The sequence below is a fragment of the Crassostrea angulata genome, chromosome 1 (genome assembly GCF_025612915.1).
Source record: "Crassostrea angulata isolate pt1a10 chromosome 1, ASM2561291v2, whole genome shotgun sequence".
Classification (NCBI taxonomy): domain Eukaryota; kingdom Metazoa; phylum Mollusca; class Bivalvia; order Ostreida; family Ostreidae; genus Magallana; species Magallana angulata.
Genome location: NC_069111.1, coordinates 42,427,270 through 42,439,535, shown reverse-complemented (window position 1 = coordinate 42,439,535; position 12,266 = coordinate 42,427,270). Strand labels below are relative to the sequence as shown.

The 12,266-nt window shown below is 33.3% G+C and overlaps 1 protein-coding gene across 5 annotated transcripts in view; it reads right to left on the bottom strand.

The window, feature by feature from the left end:
• The window catches only part of LOC128157543 (muscarinic acetylcholine receptor M2-like), a 30,690-nt gene extending 21,331 nt beyond the window's left edge, over positions 1 to 9,359 (bottom strand). The window contains exons 1-2 of one of the 5 annotated variants that reach the window (XM_052820188.1): positions 9,150 to 9,359; positions 1,494 to 1,563 (exon numbers count right to left, since the gene is read on the bottom strand). The gene's annotated coding sequence lies outside the window, so the exon portion shown is untranslated. Of the gene's footprint in view, positions 1 to 1,493; positions 1,564 to 5,057; positions 5,177 to 9,149 lie in introns of those variants that run through there. The other 4 variants (XM_052820201.1, XM_052820196.1, XM_052820202.1 and 1 more) reach the window with 4 other exon arrangements.
• Positions 9,360 to 12,266: the final 2,907 nt, after the last annotated feature.

Sequence of the window (12,266 nt, the reverse complement as noted above, 5' to 3'; positions counted from 1 at the left end):
AGCCTCAAATGCTTTCATGAGCCTTTGGTCTGGTCTAAAGCGTGAATTTCAATTTAAAACCGGGAAATAAAAGACACATTTTTGGAAGAGATGTTTCGAAATACTCCAAAAAGGATGTAAAAAAATAGCATAATATTGTACAAGTTATGTAATCAACATCTGAGAGAGAGAGAGAGAGAGAGAGAGAGAGAGAGAGAGAGAGAGAGAGAGAGAGAGGCCATGGTTACGATAGGTGGAAAGCTATGGTAATAGCTGGGCTACTCACAAGCGATCCGGTGATTCTAAACAGAACTTATTGTACATAAAGCAGTGTCAGAATTTTTGTTCTGATTATCTATTGTATTGCAGAGGCAGAGATTGTGAAAAGTTGGTCTAAATAAAGGTCCTTGTCCACAGGAAGTGAATATCATCTAATTCATGTCATACAATCAACCTTTTACAGAGCCGCTCTTCAGATAAGATCGAGGATGTCTGACAAAACTTTTCGTGTGATGCTGTCAAAGAAACAGAGAATGGGCGGAAATTGCTCAACCGGTCAGTTAGGTACCCGAAATGAAGTCTTTGTGATATGACACAAGCGACATTAATGTTCTATTAAGAGAGAATTCTATAAACTTCTCCGAAAAATAGAACAATTTGGAATCAAATCATATTTTGAAAATAGGTGCAAAAAGAGCTCAATTTTCATGACGAATTCCTTCTTTCAATCCTACAGAAACCAACTTTGTTAAATAAAAAAATGGTTCAAAGAGGAAAAATACGAGATTGGGTTTATCCTACGGGAATTTTAATGCAGGTACTACTATGCTAAACGACGCAAAAGCTTGTCCGAAAAGTATATTGTTGACAATTAGTTTTTTCAGGGTAAACGACGCATGCATATAAAAGGACTGTTGTCGAAAAATATGATGGCATTTAAGCCCATCAAAAATTCATATCAATTAGGGAACGGCCAATATATTCATATCTTGTCAAAGTGAAAGGTGTTTTGGAACAATGTGACAGTTTTACAAAGACAGTTATTTATTGATAGTAGGTCAATCTCCTCTCCAGCGAGTTGTGCACTATTGAAAGTAAAACCAGGACAAGGTTGATGGTAAGTGAAGTTAATTAATCGATGACAATAAGACGGGACCAAAAGAAAACCGAATCAAAGTCATATAACACCTTCACACTGTTCTCAAAAACATCAATAATTGGAATCGCATTCAATAGACAAAAGCTTCCCAGCATGGAGAAGCTAGTTTTCTTGAATATCATTTCATCTCAAGTGTTAAGTAATTCAAATATCTACGGAATCAAAATTTCAATATCTCTTATATGTATATATTATCAATATGTAAGCTCATATACTTGTAATCGGGAACAAAAAATATATAAATAATACAGATATTTTGGGTACAATTTAAAACAAATGACAACATTTGGATCAAGGGATTCTATGCCAGTTTCAAAACAAAGAGGGTATTAAATCAATAAAAACATAACGGTACCTGCTGCTCAGTGGTGGACTACGGTACCTAAATCTTCACTCTCTTCACACTTTCTCCAATGAAAGATGATCTGGTGGGGAAAAAAGATTGGGCATGTGAATACATCTTGTTTTCAGTGATTAAAATCAATAAACATGACAGACACAAATAATTTTCATCTTAATGGTTCCCGATTCAAGTGATATCAAAGAGAGTGAGAAAGAGGGAGAGAAAACCCCAACAAAAACGGTGCATGGTACACTCCGACCTTCAAATATTACATTGTATATTGCTGCGTTATCAGCGAGCACATTCCCTGTGTCTCGCATCATCCTTCTATTTGATCCAAGCAAAGGTTTTGCAGATGCGAATAATTGTCGATGGATTTTTTAAAACCAATGACTCGATCAATCTAGAATAGCTAACCGTAATTGAGCCACTATCTATTGATCACAAGGTCTTAGGCACAGTTATGAAACTCTATATATGTGATACCCAATACTTTTTCGCCGTGAAATTTAGATTCAATAAACGTTAGGGCTCGTAAAATCGTTTTCTTTGATCGGATGTAAAGTGTTATTCTTTTGGCCGGAAGTTGACTTCCGGTAGAGACATGCGTGCCGGTGTTTTGAAACTATTTGTATTAAAAAGTGTGATCCATAACGAGACTAACACATTAGCAAACTAAGGTATAATAAATCAAATCGACATGGGAGATTTGCCCCTATTTTCTACTAAATAAATATGATTATATTAGTTTCAGACAAAAAAGTATTGTTGAATTGGCGATGATTAATGAATTGAGTTTTTTTTTATAAAGGAAATTTGATATATCATCATTGTAGTTTAATTGTACTAGATTATATGTTAACCATGAAATAGTTTAAACAATCAATGTTCAGAACAAATTTCAAATCAAATAGACTTAATGACATCTAATTATCTGGATAGCAGCAAATAAAATAACATTATATGTAATTAACCCCACCCCACCATAGAGCAATGTATAATGTTATTGGACATATATGTACATACTACCTTTTAGTCAAAGTTTCTCATTTTTCATATTAATTGTTCAACTTAGTCAAATTCATGTTATCACTCTATGGCTAGTTCTTCAATGTCTCTTGAAGCTGTTACATGTTAGAGCGATACATACATTACAGCATTTAATTTGGCCAGTTCCCAATAAAGTAATTAAATAATGTTTGTAAATAAAATTTGCATTTTCTTTCTCCAAATCAATTTTGTGAATCATCAGTTTGAAGAGCAGCCCGGTTCAAAGAAATTTTAAAAAAATGATTTTCAATGACAGGAGAATAAATGAGAAACATAACAAAAAGTTGATTATTTTGACGCTGCTAGTTAGGTCTTATTGTGACTATGGCACCCGCACCAGATGGCAGTTACTGAAAAAAATAATCCCATTTACACCCTTTTATAGAAATTCATATGTGAGTGTGGCAATGTGTTTCAGTTTTCGCGCGAAAGTTAATGGTGTTAGCTACATCATTACTTTTGTTGTCACTCTAGTGTAATACGTTTCATAGCTCGTGCGCGTCTCATTCGCTGAGTCGATTTGAGGATTGGCACAAATAATGTCGTAATATATTAATATGTTTTGTGTCAGGAATACCTGATGACTTTAGTCATTGTTATAGAATTATTATATTTATATAGATATTTAAAAACAAATAACACTTCAAACTTTCCATATTTGAAAGTTTAAAGTTTTTTAAAGCAAGATATAAAACATTTTAAAAAAAAAACTTCACAGCTACAACATATTTCATAGAGATCGAGACAAAATTAAAACAAAAACAAAAACAAAAAAAAGCAAACAACTTGGACATACAAATATCCCCCTAGCAGTCCAATGATAGATCTTTATATTCTGGACAAAGAATGTTTAACTAAATCACCTACAGCCTACATCCTCTCACGATTTCAGGGAAATCCTTACACTAATTACAGGATTCCGTTGTTCTGTAGACCGTAAATTGAATAAATATTTTGCGACTTCTATAAACACCCAAAGACTAATCCCAGAGATCATTTGATCTGATCAAAGAATCACACATCTTCTCCGCCATTTTCGCTAAACATGAATCGATGTTTACATCTTGATTTCTGCTCTTTCTTGTATGATGAGAGCTAGAAGTAAAACTCTTCACAACAAACCTCTTAAAATACCCAGGATGTTTGGGTTTATGACGTGAATCAAAGTCCATTAAAACTTTTTTAAAAAGTTAAATGTCACACCTTTACTATTTGTATACTGCACGTTTGGTATAGTTGCGTCATTATATTGTTTTAAGTGCAATAAAATTGTAAGATTAATTTATTGAGAGAGAATCATGATATTTCTATCAAAATAATGTAGAACGCACTTACCTTACTATAATGATGAACACATTCTGATATATTGTACATTTACAGTATGAAAGACCGTTTAGCTATCTAAGTTAGCTTACGACACATTTTATACTGCAAAAACGATGTTTAATTAAGAACACAGTTTACAAAAAGAAACCCTTGCAGGGAAAATCTTTCAAGTGTCATGGTGTATTGAATGTGTTTGTTTGATCAAATAGCATAGCGTTGGTGGCGTAATCATCGGTTTCTTCATATTAAACTACTGTGTAGGTCCAAATGTGATCTTTCAAATCCTTTGTATATATATAAGACATCAAATGCCATACGTTGATTAGATGCATATGTAACGCTTTCCGGATGAAAACGCCAATATTCCCACTTTTGAAGCTACGATCGAAATCAAAATTGGTCCAAAAGATGGAGATAAGGCAATGATAAATGTAAATTTCCTGACCTTGTTTTTTCTTATTTCAATAATCATGACCTGGGGGTCATTGCTAGTTTTTGTCTCATTTGTAATCATTCAAAAATTTCTAAAGGCATGTATGGAAATGAAGTATGGAATATTTCGTATATTGGAAATCAAACATACGTTAAATTGACCATTATATGCCTTAAGATGTAGGGCAATGACTTAAGATACAGTTAAACCATATCTTAGGTTTTTTCTTACAAATTTTTTTTAAAGTAATAAAATCCTTATATTACAGTTTTTTTTGTTATGTTGCAAATTAAAATGCAATATGTTTAAATTAATTATTATACAATTCATACAGTTTATGGTTTTTTGGAATATTTCGAGTTTCAATAAATATTTCAAAGTTGATATAATCAAACAAGTATACCGGGCATTGACCTATAGTGTACTATCGAATACTTTGATAGTGTACATACATTTTTCATGCGCGCATGAATGTTTTACAATACAAATGTTTACTTTGTCTCGCAAAGCGATTTCAGACAAACTGTCAATTTAAAGTGTGTTGAAAACAAGTATAAAATTCTCATTATCAATACTTTCGGTACTTTGATTTTAAATGCATTTCATTGAAATTCGTCTCATGTGATTTTAAAAGATGACGTTTTTTGATAAATGATATTTCTTAAAGATAGAAAACATTCATAAAAGTTTAAAATAATAATTGAAAATGCCTAAAATAGAAATGACAACCTTATTGAATATTTTCAAAAATTGAAGACAAAACTTACATACTTGTATACAGTAGAAGCAGGTGTGAACAAAGCCGACATTACCCGAATTAGAAATCAGTCCACAACATCGTTCAGTCCGTAACGGCACACTATCGAAGTTTGCAAGGTATATCAATTATGTATAAAACAATATACTGAGGAAAAAATCGATACTTGTGTGCTAACTTCTTAATGTTCGCCTAGCTCACTTGTACAACAGAACAGGAATAAGTTAGTGACTGACTTAAATGTGTTTACTCCACCTAGAATGGATGGATGATTATCACCTGGCAGTGACGAAATGTACTACTATGCAAATCATAGAAAACAATACAGGCAAAACTTAAAATAATTGGCCACTTTAGTATATTTTTCCACCAAAATATAAAGAACTGTTGTCCGAAGTGCGGCTTCCAGCTATGATTGACAATGCTGTGCATCATTTGCATAGCAAATTAACAAAGTGTAAAAGCGAAAGTGATCCCGACAGTTCCGTTGCTTTCCCATTAATTGCGCGCTCCTGTAACGAGGAATTTACTTACGATGGGCATTATTGCAAAAAGGATCAGCGAAAGTTTGCGTAAAGAATAAACAGTGGAAGACTGGCTTCGTCATATTAGCCTCGGGATTGTCCTCAAGTGAACTCAATATTCCAGAATCTATGGACCGTCTGACTAATCATGGTCGAGCTATTTGGCAAAGAAATGCATTGATCCTCCACCTCCCCTCTATTGGTGGTCGTATAGGACAAGTTTTGCAATAAATGACTTCTAGAGTCACCCAATTTAACAGCTTAGGCCAAGCGTTAAAACTTATTATGCCAAAGAAGTTATAGGATAGGCTTGTAATGAACTATCCTTAACTTGGAAACCTTAAGAGTAGTAATGGCCACTTCATTTGGTCCACGGCTTTATTAAACATTTATGCATTATTTGTCTTATTGCCATCCATATCCCGTCAAAACAAGAAATGTCCACTTACGTCACGCAATAAATTAATGGCCAGGGTTGGGTATGTTATACTATCATAAAGCGAGGTACCTGTATGGGCCAACGACAGGTAAATAACATACTAGGAATTCTTAATCAACTCCAATTGCCGAGTTATGGCCGTAGTAACTTCAATCCACTGGTATTCACGTCAGCAGTTTGTGTGCTGTTCATGTGACGTGATACGTTAACATAATCAAATATGACATGGTCATACACCTAAGGACTTTTTTCCTCGAAAGAAATCGTCCAGACATAATTTGATAAGGAAATATAATATGAAGGTAATTTCCACTCCAAAAATAAGATCGTGCACATGTGCAGTATCTTTAAATCATGCACCATAGCACAATTATCATGATGATAAACAACTTGAGAAATATTTAATCTATTCTGATAACTTATTCATGTAACACATACAAAGGTTTGTCGATATTTACAAGCTGGTCAAGGAATTCCAGTGCAGTTCTATCGCTCTACAAAAGCATGCACTTGTCAGGGTTATGTACCACAAATGTTACTTGGTCTCTCAATGTTTTCATTGCTCAAGACCAGCTGTTCAACAGGTCTACGTCAAGCAATTCGACCTAATACCCCACCCCACCTTTGCTTTTGTTCTTAGTTTCTTGATTTCAATGTCATTGGTTGACCTTTATGGTTTAACGAAAGTGATCTCACTCTGTTCCATTTGGCATTTTGATGTGGCATTTGGTTTCTTTAGTTGTCAAAGTTATTAAGTTCCAGGATAATCAGCTATATCGTTTATTTATTTTGGGATTTATACAAAACGAAATATTTGTTCTTGGACGCACGATATACAAGTGCATCATTGTGCTTTCAAGCCTGAGGAATTTGTTCAGAAACACTTCAAGATTTTCCATCTTTTCTGATCCCTCTAAATTAAAAAGTTATAGGCCTTACCCCGATGATCTCATGTTGAAAAAGTAAAACGAACTTGCAATGTAGCAACTGTCAGATTACTTATTACTGGCCACTCTCAGTGCTTTGTGAGATCATTTAGAATATACCCGACTTAAAAAGATGACAATAAAAAAGAAGAATGATGCGACATTTAATAAACACTAATTCGTTATATGAGTAATTAAGTAATAAAAAAAACCCTTTTCATTGCCCTAAAACCCGGTAGCGACAATGGCTTTGCAAAATAACACTTCATTTGCTCCGGAAGCGAATTTTGATAATTCGTTTTATATAATTGAAATTTGATGTTAATAAAAAAAAGGCATATGTTTTTATTTCGATTTTAATGACATGTACTCTCTAGTGTTTATCTTTTGAGCTTATGATATTCATCTCCTATCCAAATAAATCCCCTGTTGCGAAGGTTTTCTTGTTGCAGCTGTCGCCTAAATATCGCGATTTATACGATAAACAACACCATTTACACTTCAAGCTTTGAAGAAATCTGTATCTACATGTCTTATGTAAATGATGAAAAAATTATCAATTCAAATTAATCACAGATCAATCGGTTTTTTCTGCTCCGATGAAGCGCTCGTGGTGCGAATTGATTTGAAACAAAATTCAATGATAATTTATATAACTCAAGGTCAGCCCGCACAACGTGCAAAAAAAAACAACCCAGGGGGAGGGGCCCAAGGAGTGTCGAACCCTCGATCTTTGGCAACTATATTACCATATCTTATGCATTAAATAGAGTGACAGATAGACCCCTGCTTTTCAAACTCTATGTTTGTTGGCTGAATTTCTTTTTTTTTTTTTTTGCATTTTCCTTAACCCTTCTTGACAAATTGCTTCAAAGGTATGACAAAATTGGGTTTTTGGAACTTTAATACTTATAGATTAAAATGATAAGAAAAAAGTACCATAAAATTATGTTGCTGTTTTATCAAGCTTCATGGTTCTTTAAAGGTGAACTAAGAAAAAAAAAAGAACCAGTTTACTTTAACAAGCTCGAAAAACTTAGAATTTGTTCTTCTAGGATACAAAGCCAAGATATCGTAACTTTATGGTGTGGTACATTTCCTTTGTTTGATGGATCTAAATTAATCACCTTTCATATGCATTAAGATACAAGGTCATAAAATAGCTTGAGAACACCTTTTGACAAAATCAAGATGTGTCGCGAATTAGGGATCGTGGTGCATTAATTCAACGCAAATCTAGAGAGAGATAGAGAATGCATGAGTGAATGCAAAAAACAAGTCTCTTGCTGTGTTGTCTATCATATGCATTACAAATTGTAAACCAAGCCGTGTGAGTACTATTCATAAATAAATGACTGCGCCGGCTCTCCTATTCACTGCAAACTGCTCTCTGTAGAACACTGAACCTCTTCAACAGTTTCGTTTTCAAATCAAGGGTAAAGTACTTTTGATTCGCAGATATTTGATCAAACCGATCTCACGATAGTCCTCCTGCATTGTTTATGCATGATTGCATATGAGGAATATTACATTGCTTAGGAATATTACATTGCTTATGATCGTTGACAACCATCCTTTGAAAAAAAAATTCTCGTGATGCATTATTATTATTTAAATTACACGGATCACTTGAAATAAGTGGAATACTTTAAAGTGTCGGATTTTGGCAGTTTTCATTTTCACAGATATGATAGTGAAACTTATACAACCATTATCTACTTAAACGTACAATAGCATTTTAATTCGGCATTCTATTCATGACGAAAATGTCAAATTAAATTATCATCAAGTTTAACAATGGTCGCAATATGACATCTTGGACTATATTTATCCGAATCGCGATATTATATAATAGTATGCGTACTTTCCTTTAAAATTATCTATCTAGAAGTCACTCTTTTTTCATTAGGAGAAAAGAATCAATCGGACATGAATTCAAAACTCATTTAGTTGATAGCATGTCTAAACTTTCGTCAAGAAGACGCCGAATAGCCAATGAAAATGCATATGTAAGTGGTTTATTATCACTGAGAATCTCTTGATGGAATTAGTGAAATAGAACTCTAATATGATGCAATTTTACAACGTTTAAAAATTAAAGCGTTGACATTTACGATATTGAGATCACTTCTCATTTGGGAAAAAAATCGATATACAAATAATTACCGGTATTTACAATCATATCAAATTGTAAAAACGGGAATAAAACCTACCTTATACATAGAAGATATTCTCCAAAAATATTGATCTTTAATGCAATGCAACGTGATTCTCAATATGGTGTTGAATTCGAATAAAAAAAGAATTAATAAAAAAAAAACGAGGGAAAGTTAATATTCTCCACAGATATCACCTAGCACACACCATCCGAGAGACGAGAACCTGTTGAGGCAACTGCGAATTCCGAATTGATTCCGCTACAGGGTCCCTGGCCGATATAAAAGCGTAATCAGTGAAACTTCTTCATATCGATAAGCTATTTATTATTACTTCTAGGGAACAACTGGCATTTCAAAACAATGCAGTCATAAAGCCCGGTGTTGGGAATAGTTTTGGAGAGAGTGGGTCCTACGAAAATAATTGGAATTATATCTAGATAAAAATCTGAAGCTAATTACTTTTCATAGGCTGCTTTGCATGGAATTAACCCTGCAATGTTTATAGTCAATACCGTTCATTAAACGGCTCATTGTGGAATTTTTGTCGTTAAGATAAAGAAATTGATTAGAAAGAAGATATTTCTGTACAAAAGATTGAGAATTTATCCGCTTTAACAGAAAAAGCCATAATTTTATATTACCGGTAATTCCAAGGAAGGGATTTTTACCAGTGCTCAACAGATTCATGAAGTGTGAAATAGTATGTACCATCAATCCAACTGTCAGAGTAACCCAGATGACTTGTACTACGTGGTTGCATGGTTCAAACTCTCCAAGTCACCCAATTCACATGTATTGATCTATGTACATCATAGTTAGATTTATTCTAAATTGTTTTCTTAAAAAATAATTCATGGTATTTAAAGTTGTATACAGACTTATTTTACGAATTTTGGTATATCTTTATGCACATATATGTTCTGAAAATTAAGATTAAACTAGGTTATATAAGTAAAAGAAATAGTGCCATTCATAAGTGACATAAAAACCTGAAATTAAGTTGAAGACTGGAAAGAAATCATGCTCTATCGTCACGACAAGAAAATCAAATTATCATATTTACGATTTCTGACGTACATACGTACATGTAGAACAACTGTTTCCTCTGCGTTTTCATACATATAAGGAATGCCAACACTGAAAGACGTCTTTGGTAAACAAATATCTTGTCGATGGTTGGTTTGTTCCATTACATGTATAACATACATAACAGGAAGTGGGAGTCACAAAGACCTCCCTGTGGTGACTCCATCGTATTTTTCAATGGTCTTACTTGTGAAATTCAATAACAGCTTTGTCATCGTTCATCATATTTTTATTTTATGAATAACAAGTTTTTGTTCAATATAAAATCTGTTAAGGCAATAATGTGTATCATGGTTTTTTTCTTCTTTTTAATATTGGTGTACATAATAAAATGAGCCAAAAGTCACCCACAATCATTCCTGAGATGCTTTTTTATTAATACATGTATATCATTTAGTTTCTGGTCACTGACCTTCCTGAATATCTGGAAAGTTCTCTGCATGTTTTGGTACGTTCCTTGGACAGCTGTTGAATTCATGTATAAATCATTCAGGGTTTACTATGGTCTAATAGCCTACATTTCGAAACATTTGCTAATTTCAACAGAATTATTGTTATTAACGCTAATGTATACCATTACTGCGCCGCCGAGTATTGTCCCAGATCTACAATATGTAAAATGTAGCACGTCTCCCTCCAAGATACTCAAACTTTCCACTTAGGTGATTGAGTTGGATATGATCATGATATAATTACATTCAATTGGACTCGAAGAGCAAGCTGGTTTACATGTAAATAATAAAATGAATGTTAACGTATTTCGTCTATATCATTATCACCAATAATTTCAAAGAAAAACAAATTCTTTGTAAACAAATTATGTGGGCATGCCGTTTGGTAAACACGGATGCTAAATTCCCCGTTAATGTGAAATTTTCTGCAAAATAATACTATATTTCTTCAAATGAAATGATAGCTATAAAAGTTGAATTTGCTATTGTTGTTTACAGGTTCTTGATGTTGTTCGGTCTTGATGACATCAACTCTACATAAATCATTGGCAAAATGGATACAACCAAGGACCGTTTGACAGTGCATTAAGTAAATTTGAAGAAAACCTCTATTGATATACAGGCAAATAAAAGTCAATTGTTTTAAGTGACTGTGTATAGACCGCTCGGATTTATCACATTTACGCAGGCTTCGTTTGCGTTTAGCGAAAAACTTGTCTATAACGGGAAAATTACGCGTAATTTACGAGATAAGGCGCTGACGTAGCAACGTTTTTTAAGGTCTTTGGGGAACAATTCAAAAGACGAGACTTTTTGGGAGTTTGATCAAAACTTTCACTGTTCATTTTCAATAACTATAAAAGTATATCAAATAGTACACTACATTAGTTTTTTCATCTAGAAGAAAAACAGCAATATATTAACAAAAGTTTTTTTTACATAGAAGTTTGTTAGCTTTTTTCATTTCTGACAATAAATATCAAAGAAAAAACTTGCAACTTTCGGTAATTAAATACATTGTTGGCAGTTCAGCGACCAGTCATGAAATAAATCTTTTATTTTTTAGATTACCCTTTGAGGTTATTGCCGACTGTCCACGTGCTAGGGATTTTTAAGATGATCAACAGCGATACAAACGGCGTTATGGACAGTATGACGTGTGTTGAATGAGTGGCCCTAAACGTGAGAATTTTTCTAATAGATCATCTGTCATGTAAATATTCCCACTAAAACTGGTCAGGGATACTAGTAGCCACACGAAATCCCCAGTCTGTTGTTTATTTTCACCTTAAGAGACTATGCGGTCATTTGGTTTGGATTTCTCCAACTAACGAATAGAAACAGTAACATTTAATCCAATTCATGGAATATGTTCCCTTTAATTTTGAAAATTTTATTTACAAACAAAATAGTAAGTTACAAAAAGCATACATTTGAAATCGTTTAAATACATATGACACGTTCAACGTTGTTTCTTTTTGAAACTTTTTCAATTCAAAGAATTTCACCAATCTTGTTGATATATACATGGTTATGCAAATTGTAGTGCGCTTGTTGAATTAAGAACTCGCATAAATTTAAAATACATTAATAGAAATAAATTATGCAAGAAGGATAGATAATTAACAATGAA